Below are 16,160 nucleotides of genomic sequence, written 5' to 3'. Positions count from 1 at the left end.
GAGTACTGTTATTCGGCGTAAAAAATACGCCCTGTATAGAGAGCCCAGCAGAGATCAAGAGTGCGAGACTAAGATGACTTAATCACGTTGAATGGAGGTCGGAGGGACGGGGAATCAAACTTGATACAGGCAAAAGCCGGAAGGGCGCAGACTACCAGGACGACCACGCATAAGATGGCAGGACGACGTAAAACAGAAGTTAAAAGAGCTAGACGTTCAAAACTGGCGGAGAAAAGTACAACATCGAGAACAATGGAGGACAGTTGTCCATTAGGCCAAAGTTCTTCAAGGACCGTAGCGCCAATTGGTAAGGTATTATTATTCGGCAAAGATGTTGAAACACAACTTGACAATATCTAAATTCGAAAGCTTTGTAAAATATGTAAGAGTAGAAGCAATGAGACGTTTAGCAAGAAAATTTTGTTCCAAATCATCAAATTCAATAAAGTAAACTAAAGTATGAGTATGATGAGTGTAGGGATCTCGTGAATGAAAACCGCATCTCAATCCAAGCAAAACCTAGAACCATTGATTTATCTTCAACATAATCACTGTAACTTAATTTGATGTCCACTTTCGTTATTGGATGTATAAGAAAAATGAGGAATCTCGAATAAAAGTCGGACGAATTATGTTTTGAGAAAGAAGAGGACTCGATAATTTTGGAGCTGCTAGTAACAGGAATTAAATATATATATAAAAATAATATAAATATAGAAGTGATGTCCAGGGTGTTTCGTGCGACAGGAGGTGATTGTTCGCATGAATTTGAGATGGATCTCTCCTATATTACAATTTCCTTAGTGCACCCCTTTCCGATATATACTCTTAAAAGAGTGACTAGAATTGAGCTCTTATTGTTTTTTTTTTATAAACGTGTTACGGCAATTCATGACCCGTAGGTTACGTTCATGTATTTTGGTCATAAGTGGTATTTCCAGCATTTATTATGAATCATATTACATTCTACATATTTCATTTACAGTTTTCTACTTAAATTATTAGAAAAGTTATCAATTTTGGTGTTTATTTTTTTCTTTGCAGCTATTGGTCTTGTGAAAAAATTTGAGAATAAACAATAGTTTTAATTAAAACAAAAATTTAAGTGTAATTTCAATTCATAGTTTTGATATGAAATAAAGCAAGGATTGCTAATTTCACCTCCGTATAATAGGAATATTGAAAAAAATATCTGTAAATAGTTCTTTACGAGTAAACAGAAATTACAGAAATTCAAGTTTCTAGCAAAACTGAAATTGAGAATGGAGAAATAAACTCACCACGTTTGTATTAAATGATACTTTATTTATCGTCTATTAATATAGCTAACGTAATCTAACCTGATATAACCTAACCTAACCTATCCTGACCTAACCTAACCTAACCTAAACTAACCTAAACTAACCTAAACTAACCTAAACTAACCTAAACTAACCTAACCTAACCTAACCTAACCTAACCTAACCTAATTTAACCTAACCTAACTGCGTCAAACATAAAGTTCAATGAAATTCAAAATGCCACAACAATTCCTCATGCAAAAACAAAAAGGTGGATATGCAGCGAAGATTGATTTTAGTAATAGACTTTTTTACATTAAGACGACTGTTTCTAATTTATATGAATAATTTGATTGAAATTTTTTTTATAACTCTGTATATACAGTGTTATATTTTTCAATAGTTTCGTTCTGCATTCATTGTTATATAAACAGTACGTACAATTACTTATCAGTTGTAAACTTTACTCGTAACGTCAATCGTCAGAAGATAAATAAAGTATCTTTTAATACAAACTCACGTAGTTAATATGAATATTATATACATGACCTAAGTTCACTCCGGAATTTCATATAATATCTAGAAATTTCATAGAATGCCTAGTCAAATCATGGAATGAATGCTCGATTCCATACTTCGCCTAAAAAGATCCGGCATTTTATAGAATACCTAGGCATTTCATAGTTTGCCTGGATTACATGATTTGCCGGTGACACATACACATACATCACATCGACTACATCTACACAATATTGATTCCTCTCGGTGTTTTCGATCAAAACTTAACACTGGATTAAATAAATTAATGTTCGTAATAATTATATGAAGTTGCTTAAATTGTTTATTTTTTTGGGAAAGTATTATTTTTGTTTACTTAAATTTATTTCTAATGATTTTATATTTTCCTCCATACCTTGCTCGAAAGTACTTACTTTCGTCCCTAATATCGGGGGCGGAAGTTTAATATTTACTCCCTGTGAGTAGTTCACGCGTGGATTACACTACATGGGCCAAAACTTGAAATCTCGGTCCTGCGCGTCATGATGCCCGAGGGAAAGTAAATATTTAACTTTCGTTCCTGCACCTACACACTACACGGGCAAAAAGTTGAAACCTCAAATCACTTCGCCTCGTGCAGGGCCGAAAATTCAACTTTAGGTCCTCGTAGTGAATTATACTAGCAATTTTGCCGTTTTGATCAATCCTAAAATTGTGGTGTGGATAGTGCCACAGAGCAGTTGCTGAAGTGCTACCTGATCCAAATAGCAATGCTGGTTGGTGTTGTCTTCAGTTTAGATTAGAGACTCCAAACGAGAGGATGTAAGATCTATCTGATGAGACTTGATAATATCGAACCCGGCCAAGGGATACTGCAATTTTCCGTCTTACACATCCCAATATCGACAAAAGGATCGAGATGTAATTCAATATTCGTCGAGGCAAGAGCAGGAAAGTAGTTATTTTCTCCTAAAAACAGCAGTTTATGTTATTGAAGTTCTAAACAAAATCAGATACAAACTATTATGTTTTTGATATATCAGATACACCTCTTATATCAATACATTTTATTTTATAATATCGGCGACTACGGTTCGATTTTACGAGAAAATTGTAACTGTAAGTGAGGATGGCGCCAAAGAGCGTTTGGAGTGTTTATATACACAAATCAAATGATGGCACAGACTGGTGTGTATTCAGTTCAGATTAAAATCTCTGAATGAGAGTCTATATAACGTTCTTTGCAATTGCAAGACATAAGACATGTCAATGTCAAAATGATTCACTCTGTATCAACAAATTTAATAGTCACTCAATTTGAATAAAATTTGATAAACCTAGAATGATCTGTATCAGATAGTTACTAGAAACTGGACATCTTCTAGGAGTCACGGTGACAAGCATTCAAAGTACACAATGGGAGAAAAAATCACAATGTAGTCTAAGGCGTCACCCCAAAATAAGAATAGCAGCAGTTGAACACATTTCAGACGAACTTATGGATCGTACGTAATTACGTTTTGTCGTAGATTTGCTGCTGCCAAAGATCTAAGTGAGCCTGGATCCACTACACAACGCATAGTCACTCTTCTAACGTAAGCATGAATTGGCTTTCACCGCATTGGAGCAATGGAAATACCTTTGCCTCTGATGAGTTAGTTAGGACCAGACCTAAAGCGCAACTAATTTTTGCTGGAGAAATTAATCCTTTAAGGAGAAACCAAGACGTTTTAAAAAGATTTTAAGTATGAATGCACAAGACTTAACTGTATATTACACATAGACATTCATAGGAAATATGAACCCTGGAATATGTCATTCCACCAATTATTCAAGTAATGAGATAAGAACTGAGAAGTAATGAGAGGATAAGGATCAGATTAAACACGTGTAATATGATGGGAGGGACAATATTTGGAAGGTCTAATTCACTGGTCAATAAGCAAGAACTAATTATGGCGATTGAACTATTTCCTAAAAGCTAAATGAAAATTTACTTTTTTGCTGCGGGGGTTGACTCCTATCCTGTTCTAGAATAGAAGAGCTTACACTGAATATTAGTGTTGACAAACCTTTTTTATAAGTGCACATTTTGAAAAGTTTTATTTTCAATAAAATGTATATTTTTACGTGTTTATTATAACATTTAAACAAAGTATGGGAATATTAAATGCAAAAAGACTTCTCTTTCAAAATATTGTACTTTTATAATGTTGATTCAGACATGATTTTGGAAGTAGTTTTCTGATCTGTTAATAGTTATTTATGCAACAAGCGAGTAATGTAATACTTTTTTCACGAATAGGACGATTTGACGGCAATTCCTACAAGTGAAAAAAAGTTACTTTACTCACGAGTTTCATTAGAAAAATTTTTCTACGTCCGTAGACTCAAAGAAATTCAATAAAACTTTCATTAAATATTTATATAATATTAAATATTTTGTCATGGTAATATTAAAAGCACAACTGTGAACATTATTAATTTGAAGTGAGGAAGAAGTTACATTACTATTGGCACCTGAATTGGCAACATTTAACGAGTTCAAAGAAATAACATCGTCTATAGCTGTATTAGTACTTATTGGATTATTGGTAGTGTCGTTATTATTTATAATGTTTCTTGTTGTTGTACCCATTAAAATTTTCACTGTGGAATCCATTTTGTTTTTTATTGAGTCGTCTACGTAACCCTACGCAACTGTGTTGGATTTCCACCCACCGTGCTTTTTTAGTTGAATTATATCACCACCGGAATCCACTAATAGAGACGCCGAAGAGCGTCGAAATGTATGCCCAGTGTAGTTTTTTGGATGAGTTGAATTCAAATATATTGCGATAAGCGAGGGTATTTTTGAAAAGGTATTGATACCTACAGCTCGAGTTTTGCTTTTACCATTTCTATACTGCAAACAGAAATGATCTGTTTTAAAATTTGTGAATCGTGAATTTTTATATTTTTTATAAATGTTTACCAAATGCAATCTATTGTCAGATATTTCACAAATAACTGTAAATCGATGATGAAAATGAGTTTTTGTATCAGGTACTGTGATAATTAAAACATTTTCTGTATTATCAATATCGTTAGACTTCATTTTATATAATTCCTCCCTCCATAGAGCTCAACTGAAGTGTTGAAGACTTCCACATTTTGGATTTAGTTTCAAAGTAAGATAGTAACACTCTTTCTGTTAAGCTGTTTAAGCCTTTTTTAGTACGCCATTCCATAAAGGAATTATATTCCTTTATCTACTGTTCCCTGGATTTCTCAGGGAGAAGATTCATAGTCGCTGCAGTTGCCGAATCAACAACATCTTCTAGTGTGCAGTTTAAACTTTCTTCACTATTACTCTCCATCACTAATAATAATAATAATAATACACTCCTTTTAATTAGACACAAAACGGATTTTCTTGAATGAATATCAAGAAATAAAAGTATGACAGACAGAAAGAAAGCTTTCACAGCTCTTTATTTTGATAAAACAATTTTATAATTGCGTTAAAAAATGGCACGTTACGGCACTTTTTTCAACGCAAAAGCGTTAAAAAAATGAACCGCTTTGGTACTTTTTCTCACGGTTTTTGACCGATTCAGAAATTACATTCTTTATGAATGCAAAGAATGAAAAAAAAAAACGTGAATATTATAACGGACATAGAAAAAACTTTTTAACCTTGTCATAAATATATTTTGGTATTTCCTGAAATGAAGAGAAAAAGGTTTTCAAGCTATAGTTCATAAAACCAGGTTTAGATCTATCTATAGAATGGATTATAAAATCCAAAATGTATTAAGTTTAGGAATCAGGTAGTTCAGTTCTCTTCTCTCTCGAACATTAACATTGTAAGAACATACCTCCGAAACTCTAAGTGAAATACAATAACCTTCCAATTGATAACGTATCCATAAAGGGTATTAAAAGCAACGTAATAGAGTAAAAAGGTAATTAGAATATTTTGTTTTATATTTTGTATCAAGAGGCTTGTAAGTTTTTCCAAACTATTTCTAATATTAACAAGAGTCATAAACATTTCTAATTTTGTTCATAAAAGCACAATTTTTCAATTAAATATATATTATCAAACTACTGATTGCTGAGCTGGTGGCAGGAATGGAGGAAAATTTATTAAAAATATTTTTTTAATTTTCTGTGTTAATCATAATTGTATTAGTTATTTTTTTATTTTGATTTTCAAATATTAATACAATCCGTATTATGAAAATTACTCACCACTTATTTTTATTTTTGAACGCGGAAATCGTGAATCGTACCTGGAACAAAAGATATTTCTAAAATTCATAATTCTATTCAATTTCACCTCAAAGAAATGTATCAAATAAGATAATAATTATCATATCAATATCGCAATGGAAAAAACATAAAGTTCTGAATTTTAAATTAGATTTTATTTTCCATATTTCCCCCCAACTAAATTTTATTAGTTCTAGGTTGTTATCCCAGAAATAACCTCGAATTTATATGTACTGATTACCGGAAAATTTTTATCAATTTTTTGGTTATACAGTGTGAGTCATGAGGTTCTTACATACTTCTATCATATGTAGATTCCCTCAAGGACCGTTTCATGTGCCTACTAAAAAGTATTAAATCCTATTATTTATCAATTTACAGGGTGATTTGTGAAATTGACCGTAAATTTTAATTGGCTATTGTGTTTACACAGCTATTAGCCAAACTTAAAATTTCCAAGACCAATTTTGGAAAAATCAGTAATAGGGCTAGTAGAAAAAATTTGGAATTTAGTTTAAAACTATAGATTAGCATCTATTTCACCCCAAAAATATATTATTTTGAGATAAATAGGTTATTTACGTTAGTATTTTGAGACTGTCATGGCGTCTTGAATGACGTCACACCTCGCTAAACAGCTGTGTTTGTTTATAACAGTCATTTACGATTTTTGATAAATAATGAATTCCTTGTATTATACATACTCTATAACTTACTGTGTGTAAGTGCAACTTTGAAAACGCCAGACAAATTTTTCATATACGTTCCAAACAATAAAGAAATACGAAGAAAGTGGTTAAACATAGCGAGGAGACAAGATGCTCTTACTTTATCAACTAATTCCACAAATTATTTCTGTGAAGATCATTTTAATGTAAGTATGAAACAAAACTTACTGTATCTATTTATAAATGTATAGTAAAAGAAATGAATTTTGCAAAATCTACCATAATATACCACACATAACATATAAAATGTTATGACTTAATTAAGAAACTTTGTATTCCCTAACCTCAATCAAAAAGTATTTTCATTCCACAGTTGGTAAATGCGTCTCTCTGACTAGTAACTGCTAATTAAATAAGACTTTGTTTCTTCTTTACATAATACTTACATATAAGTTTTAACAGTGCGGACTTTCGATGAACAAAATTAAGCGTCAATTTTGGGCACATTACTGCAGTTTGCTTTGTTAAATCCTGCCCATGGCAAATTATACCTGTCTTTCAAATTTAAACTAAAAAAGAACTTTATTAATTTAATAATAGTTGCTGAGAACTCAAAATAACCTGGTCAATTTATACGAAAATGACAGCTACAACATAGCGTTTCGCGAGGTGTGACGTCACGCTTTTCTGATTGGTGTTTAATGTCTCATGATTAAACGTCCCATTTTGTCGATTTTATTTTCCAAAAATATTATTAATCTTTTATTTTTTTAGAAAAGTTGTATTTTTATTTACTAATTATCATGGTTAATCATGAGAAACTTAAAGCCATCCGATTTATTCTTAGTAGACACAAACCTATTTAGGGATTCGTATTGAATATTTTTTCAATTCAATAAAGGGATTTTAAATCTACATAAATAATAAATAACGACATATACGCTGAGGTGACCGCATTTGTATCAAATTTTTAATGAACAATAAAAAATAATGGCGTATCAAATAAAGAATTATTAATTTAAACAAATATTATTCATTTCAAATATTCGGACTAAAATAATAAACTGTATCGAATTACCACAACGACACACACCAAACAACAAAATACAGTAACTGATAACAAAAATAAGCAACAATTTTAAAACTATAATTGCAACAAAATGAAAATAATAGTAATAATATTTATTTATATTACAAAAAAATTTAATTGTGTTAATTATTTGTTATCAGTTATTAATATTCTCTGTGTGAACTAGCTTCAATGGTCCCCAAAGATGGTAATCAATGGAATTGAAATCAGGGGATCTTGAAGGCAATGAAATGGAGCTTTCACGTCCTATCCACTTGTTGCCATAAACATTATTTAGATGTTGTGTCACTGCCCGTAAAAAGTGGGATGAATACATCCCTTAGGTAACAATATTCGCGTTGGAAAGCAAATTAGGCCAAATATTTTGTAGACCTGTTCTCTTAAAGGACTTTCTTTTGCCTACACATATGGATTACGGAAATTATTTATTCTGTCTTCCGTTGATTGGACTTCATCGGTGAATAGTGTCCTTTACAGCGATGATTGATAATTATTAATCCATCTACAAAATTCCAACCTATGGATTCCATCTCCAGGATGTAGTCCTTGAACCATTTGAATATGATATGGGTACAGATGATTTTCTTTTAAGACTCTACTTACTTTTGAATGAATAGAATTAAGTTCTCGACTTACTTGTCTAGTGTTTATTGAGATGTTATAGTAACAGCTTCAATAATTTCATCTTCCTACTCTCCATCTACATGTTATTCTGTTTTTCCACTAGGAAAAGTGCACATTTTCTCGATTGTATTCAAAAACTGACCCAAATGTTGGATGCCTAAGAGTTCGACGATCTTCTGTGATATTCCCTAGCAGCAGCTCTATCATTGCCATTACAAAATCCATAAACAAAAATACATATAAATAACGCTTGATAATGACAATAATGACCATGTATAAAGTATCAAGAAATGCCAATCTTGATTTTAAAACTTTTAATAATTGCTCGATACTTTTATTTGGTACAGTTGATACAGTGTATTATTATCTGACATAAAATTTCAACAAGTTGTAATCAACACACATACAATCAATTTAATTCATTATATAACGAAAATAATGGAACAATGCGATTGATGATGATACAAAGTGACAGTAAAGATGTAGTTGAATTTATACATACACATTATATTATGCTGTAGGTTCTCATTTCAGTTGAAATACTTAAAATTTATAAAATTTGTACAAATTAATATAATAATATAATAATAATTAATGGTTGTTTTATGTTTGGTAAGAATTGATCGTTAACTAAAAATTGAATGAAAGTGCGACAACATTATTTGTATTTGTCGTTTTTATTGGTTATTGATGTAATTTGAATATCATGTATAGCATTTAAAGGGAAATATACAGGTTGAAATATTCAATACGAATACATAGATTGATTTTTCCAGTCCTGGAATGTCACTAATACCATTCGATTGCTTTATTATAGTATATCATTAAAATTTATAATCAATTTCACAAATCACCTTGTGAACGAACTAACATGAAGAAAGAGAAAGAATTAAACTTATACAAGAAATTGCATCGATTCATATTTTTCGGACAAAAAGTTAATAATGACCCTATACAGAATACATTCTTTAGGCATCGATAAAAGATATCTGATTATGACATTTTGTTACGCATAACAAAAATAGACAAACTCGCAATAACTCTAGTCGTTCCTTTATAGTACTACTTTGTTTCGATAAGTACATCTACTCGTATATCAGTTGAAGAGTTGACTTTTCAACGTTTTAAGCATGAATTCTATGTTTCCGGATTGATCATCTGAGTAAAACAGTAAAAATACTCCCACTTTGGGTTTTTCCAAATGCATAGTTATGATTTGTTGTTAATATCAGGTATTGATTAATTTTTAATCATGCCACGCGAATGCAAAAATCCCCCCGATAGCTTCTGCTGAGCCTGCCAGGAATTTACTTCAAAAGCGCAACGAAAACCCCTTTCTCCACTTCTTCAAACTGCTTCTGAATTTCACTTCGTTTGCCAAGTTAATGACCAGGACAAGACTAGGGCTTCATCAGTTTTTTGTTTGACTTGTTATAGAAATTTGACCTAATGGCTCAAAGGTACCCGTCAATCAATGCCATTTGATGTACCCATGGTTTGGCGTGCACCTCGCTGTCATCTTACAGACTATTACTTCGGTATAATTTTCACCGTCGGTTTTTTTCGAAAAAGAAAGCATACAAGCAGTATCCCAATATTGATTCAGTTCCAAGACATGTTCCTCTCAACGAGTCTTTGCCAATTTCAGTGCTCTCACAAACTTATAGTCTGGAGACAAAGGAAATTGAAACACTCTGATTTACAACCTGGTCCATCGAATTATACGTTCACCGATGATGGGGAAAATTCGGCTACTTCAGTTTCTCGGCAACCTCACCTGCTTAGTCAATCTCGTCAGGGATTTGGAGTTACATAAGACTAAATAACAATTTCTTTGATCGCAACTTCAACAGTTGAATCTCTTTGAAAAGGGCGTAAAACAATCTTAGAAGTTGTCCTGTTGGCAAATAGGAATAACTTACCATAAATTTCAGTTGCATACTCTGTTTACATGAAGGAGACGTACGAAAATATCATCACGATCATAGATAAAAATAGTTATCGTGATTATGAATTGAAACTTTGCGCTGACTTTCAAGTTGTTACTCTAGTCACGAGCCTGCAATGAGGGTTCACAAAATATTACTGCTTTCTCTGTGAATAAGGCAGCCGAGCCCGGGACAAACATTAGATCGTAGGAGCTGGTATCTGCGAAAAAATATTACCCCTGGTCAGAAAAATGCAAGCGACGAAAATTAAACTTCCTCGTCTTAATGACACTAAAATCGAGGAGTTTTTGTGGATCTACAAATTAGACAACTTTTCCAGCAACTAAATCAAAAAGGAAAACGTGCTTGTCTTGCATTCTAAAACGTGTATAAAAACTTTTTGGATGAACACAAGAATGATGATTATGTCGCCCACGTCGAGAAATTACTGTTAGCGTACAAGGCCATGGGATGTAACATGTCTCTTGAAGTACACTTACTCCACCCGCATCTAGACTGTCCTAAAAATTTATAGCAGTTTCCGATGAAGACGGGGAACGGTTCTATCGACGCACGGTCGCCTCAACAAACACCTGAAAACGCTAGACCCAGCAGATAATGCGGCGTGCAGATTTTGTTGCACAGAGGACGAAACCTCTATCCAGGAACTCCAGAGCACTTTACCTGGGTCCGAATAAAATAGAAGACGAAGATCTCTGACAATTAAAGACATCCCACTTTCTAGACTTTTCAAAAGGAGTGGTATTGATGGATCAGCTGTAAACACAGGGTTCTCCAGTATTGAAGCAAGAAAGGAAGACACAATGGATCCTTTGGGTCACAATGTATTCGAGACCCCAAAATCCATACATATATACAAGGAAAAAAGGAACCAAAGATACCATTGATAGGGGGACACAATAGATCCTTTGCGTCGTAGTGTATACGAGACCCCAAATCCATATATACATATATTCACCCGCATCTGGACTGTCCTGAAAATTTAGGAGCTGTCTCCGATCAACACGGGGAACGGTTCCATCAAGACATCGCTAAACTGTAGAGATTTTTGCTGGTTTTTGGGACGACACAGCTTTATCTCAGGGTATAAATGAAAGCACCAAATATTGATGATTATTTATAATTATTTCCAGATGAAAAAGTTCTTTTCGCCTATTCATTTTGAATAAATGTCCATAAGTTTATTATTATCATCGAAAAGTGGTAAAAATAGAAGACCGGGGCTCCACCAAAAATGGTGGGTGATGGAAGAAAACGGCAGTTATATTTGGATTCAGGACATAATTTTCAATAAAAATTTTCTTTGCCGACCCATGTCATTCAAAAAGGAAAATATTCATCAATCAAACGAGTTGATTCTGATCACACTAGAAATATAAATATAATATATAATAGGAGCATCAAGTTGTAATAAGTAGGTATTAAACAGAAAAAACATGATAAGCACTAATTTATTATCAAATCGGGAAGGATAATACAATATTACTTGCAGTAGTTGAAATTGGAAAGCTCATGACATTTTAACAGATCAATTATTTTTCTTGATGAAATAAATTGATAAATTCGATCATCATGATGTAGTTGATTATGATTGAGTACAATATAGTAGAAACTTCCGTTTTAGTAGGCCATGCTCTAAAGTAAAAAGTCTTATATTACTACTCGTTGGAACCAAAAACGATTTTGTATCTTATGCTTCATTATTATCAGCTAAAAACAAACACCTATTGATCATAACGAAGACATGATAGCAAATTTATTTGAAAAACTATTCAGAGAATTTGAAACTAATTTCTATTCATTTATTGTTTTTTAGATACCGCCGGTTTGCGCGACTTCAAAATACATTTTTTTGCTTCAGTATTGCTCAGTGTTAGCCATAAGAAAAAATATGTTCTTACAGCTTTGAGTGACATTGTAGGCAATTTAGCGGATATGCTGAAATTAGATAACCATATATGAGTCGAATGTGGCCAATATGTATTCTGCAAATAACAGTCTTATTTCGTTTATACAGATCTAAGTTCATTAAATGTTTTTTGAATATTACGAAGATCCGAAGTAACTGGATTCCAATGATTTTGCCCGATTGACGATTTTTTATGCGAGCTTTTACGTTTCTAATTATTTAAAGTGAGAGAAATGTATTTTCTACAAGATAATCAACTTTTACATTACCCATTAGCCGGATGTGAGAAGGAACCGCATAGGAGAGAAGGGTGCAGGATTGTTTACCTAGTTCAGAGCTTTTACTGAGAGAGTGCTTCAATAATATTGAGCCTGAAATTTGTCTAGGTAATATCCCCTCCGCATTTTATGTTGACTAGAATCAAAAATTTCTTCCAATTATAGTGTGTTCTTAGGTACACATTGTATACCTACCCTTTACCCAGGTAGATTGTTAATTTGTTTGAACCGATAGTTAGGTTTTAATGAAGTCTATCCAATTTATTAATTGTGCTAAGGTAATATCCTTTTACTGTTAAAGTTGGAGTATTGATAATCAATACTCTCAACATTTCTATTCAAGGGTCAAAGTTTCTATAACTTTTTTAAATCGATGATTGTTTTTTAAGAGAATCGACGAAATTTAAAACGACGCAATGTTTAACTAATTAATTTCCAGACGATCAATACATAAGTATTCGGAAGCCCGGAAATATATTAGAGTTAGTACACTTTGGTGTATAATTTTGCTACAATCCCACTACGAAAACTCTCATAATCTAGCTGGAAAAGACTTCGTTCCAATACATGAGTGAAAAACCAAGAGTAAAAGAAATATCAGGTAAAAAAAAATAATATTCAATACATATCCGTGAATTTTTTTATAGTAAAATGAAGAGAAGTTAATCCAAACGTACAGTTTTTCATTAAAATTAATAACAGATTATGTTATATCATATTCTCTACTGCACAACTTCGGTTGCTTTACATTCTCTGTAGCACACATTGGCTTGTTGTAATTTTCTAACTTCAAAGACTCGCAATACTAATTAATAGTAGGATTATTGCAGGCGAAGCTATACCATTAAATTATCTATCTTTTCATCTTATCCTTTCTAATGGTTAAGAGATCCTTATAATTAGCTATATTAACTTACTTGTTTACACGTGCTTTCGTGGTATGATATCAAGAAATGAGTGGGTATTATATACCATTTGAGCAAAATTTCTCTGCTGATAGAAGGACAAACAAAAAACATAGCAGCTAAAATTAATTTAGAAGTAATCTATTCAGAATTTCGTAATCGTATTTGTCAATTTTTGAAAATATAGAAGGGCTCATCAGCACCTCTTATCTACAATTTTTATTTTCCAATAGTCTTTGAGGTTATCACATTTCTCCCAATGATGTTTCGAAAAAAAGATTGTTCAAACTTTGGAAACTACTGATTTATCGAACATATGACTACATCATCTGCAGTAAATCGTTCACCACGCAAGTATTTTCTAGAATCTGGGTACAACCTCTCACAGCTGAATTGTTATAAGTACCTGTAATTGTATCTTCTTTATCCAGGTTACTCATTAAAGTTATAGAGCCGACGTGCATTAAGGCTAAGGACTCCGAGACGTCGACGAGTGAACACGTGTGACAGTGAAGTGCAGTGAAAGCGGACGCAGGTAGTGTTTGTAAACACAAATTTGACTGTGCCGAATTTATCCGTTTTTTCGATACAGCCGTACTTCTGAGTACGGCTTATTATTTTATTTTTAGGTACTTTCTAGGTATTTCAGCAAGAAAGGAAAACCACAACAGAAAGTAACAGGCACGGAGCCAGAAAACTCCAAAAATAGGGAGAAACCCTATGACTGAGGATCGTCTGTCGAAAGATAGAGAAAAAGCCAAGAGACCACAACAAGACGACTAGAAGAAGAGAACAGCAGATAAGAAGAGGAAAACAAGTTGTTAAATAAGAAAATTGAAAAACTAGCTGATATTGAATTGATGACGAAGATGATGGAAAAACAAATTAAAAATCTTGAAGAGATAATTATTAATAGAGATAAGCATAATAGCAATTTAGAAGAAGAAATTGAAATCCATAAGTATAAAATTAAGTCCTTAATGGACATAAATCAAGAATTAAAAGTCAAAAACGAATCATTGGACAAAAAAATACAAAAGTTGGAAAGAAATCCAACTACAGCAGAAGTAGATGAGACTAAATCTCAACCCAGAGTGAACGAAGAAATACAAAATGAAGACAGCCCCATGGAAGGAGACTATATAGAAGTGAAAAATAAGAAAAAAGGAAGAAACCAGAGAGACAATCTTCAGAGGAAGAAGATACATCAACGGACAAACAAGTCCAAGACGAATTAGAAAAGATAAGAAGAGAAGAACAAAGAAAACAGACAAAACCGGAGATAAGGCCACCTCCGATAATACTAAAGTTTCCAATCATGTGGACAGCACTTCGTAAGCAGCTAGTGCAAAGGAAAATCGATGCCCAGTGTAAAATGGGAATACACACAGGAAAAATAACGACAGGAACAAAAGAGGATTTCAACAGAATGAAGATGCTACTGAGCGAGTATAAGGAGATTGAGTGGTATACGTACCTACTCAACGACGAAAAAGAGAGGAAGCTAGTCATAAAAGGACTGGCTGTAAACACCCCCACGACGGAAGTAGAGGCAGAGCTGAGAGAAAATGGATTGAGACCAAAAAAAGTATGGCAACTGACAAGCCGTACACAAAGAAACGAGGACAACACCCGAAATTTACTACCTATATACAAGGTAGTAATCGAGCCCGCAGAGGAACAAACATACAAGAAGCTGAGATACTTATGCCACACAAAAATAAGTGTGGTAGAACAAAAAAGACATGACGGGCCTGTACAATGTTACAGATGCCAGGGCAAAGCATGTGCAACATGGACGTGCACTGCGTGAGATGCGCGGGAGCGCACAGAGCAGCGGAATGCACACTGCGGCGAAGAGCACCTTGCAAACTACAAGGGGTGTCTGAAACACCCAAAGAAGACGGAAAACACCAGCCCCGAGCAACACACAGACAGGATGCAACTACGCACTAGCTGCTAAGAAAACGACAGGAGAAGGAACGCCCGAGCTTCTGAATGTGCTGCAGAACATACAGATACTCATAGCAACACTCATAGCAACACTCATAACAACACTCATTGCAACAACAGGTAAAGTAAAACGGAGGACCAGAATCATTAGGGTAAGCTAGGTTAGTGAAAACACAAAAAAAACAAAATTTTATATAAAAAAAAACAAAGAAAAAATACATTTTACAAGATTTTAGGTTTCACCGAAGCAACCCACAAGAGGACACCCCATACGGTAACTCCGCATTTCATAATATAGCGAGTGCAGAGTTATACATCTTTGCACTTTGCAAATATGGAATTGAAAAAACGTGAGGAACTTGCTATTATTTGTTTACTTTTTCACTAAAGAAATAAACACTTCATAAGTATTTATATTCATTCTATTTTAGTAAGAATTCTACGGCGCATTCTATTTATAATTTCTAAAGTTGCGGGATGACTATCATAAGGTTTGCAACTATTTTCGAATAACGCCACAGATATTCGAAATATTCATTTAACAAGAAAAAACAAGAAGAAACTATTTTGCAAATAGTTCTTCATTTCTTATTATCAAAATATTGTAGTGAAGACTTACTTCGGTCTTCTGGGTAGGAATATTCTAGTCCAAGTACAATACGACTTTACGATAAAATAAGTTTCACAGCGTGAAAACTGTACTCTAACAATATATTGAGGAAAAAGGGAAAAATGTGCTAATCATTAAT

General features: G+C 33.2%; 1 protein-coding gene across 5 annotated transcripts in view; it reads right to left on the bottom strand.

Moving 5' to 3' along the window:
- The window catches only part of LOC130441295 (calcium/calmodulin-dependent protein kinase kinase 1), a 539,168-nt gene that overhangs the window by 323,141 nt on the left and 199,867 nt on the right, over positions 1-16,160 (bottom strand). Inside the window, exon 2 of one of the 5 annotated variants that reach the window (XM_056774914.1) lies at positions 6,015-6,055. The exons of the other annotated variants lie outside the window; for them this stretch is intronic. The gene's annotated coding sequence lies outside the window, so the exon portion shown is untranslated. The remainder of the gene's footprint in view (positions 1-6,014; positions 6,056-16,160) is intronic. 5 annotated transcript variants of the gene reach the window in all.

The sequence above is a fragment of the Diorhabda sublineata genome, chromosome 3, assembly GCF_026230105.1.
Source record: "Diorhabda sublineata isolate icDioSubl1.1 chromosome 3, icDioSubl1.1, whole genome shotgun sequence".
In the NCBI taxonomy this organism is placed as follows: domain Eukaryota; kingdom Metazoa; phylum Arthropoda; class Insecta; order Coleoptera; family Chrysomelidae; genus Diorhabda; species Diorhabda sublineata.
This window is presented reverse-complemented; position numbering and strand designations above follow the sequence as displayed.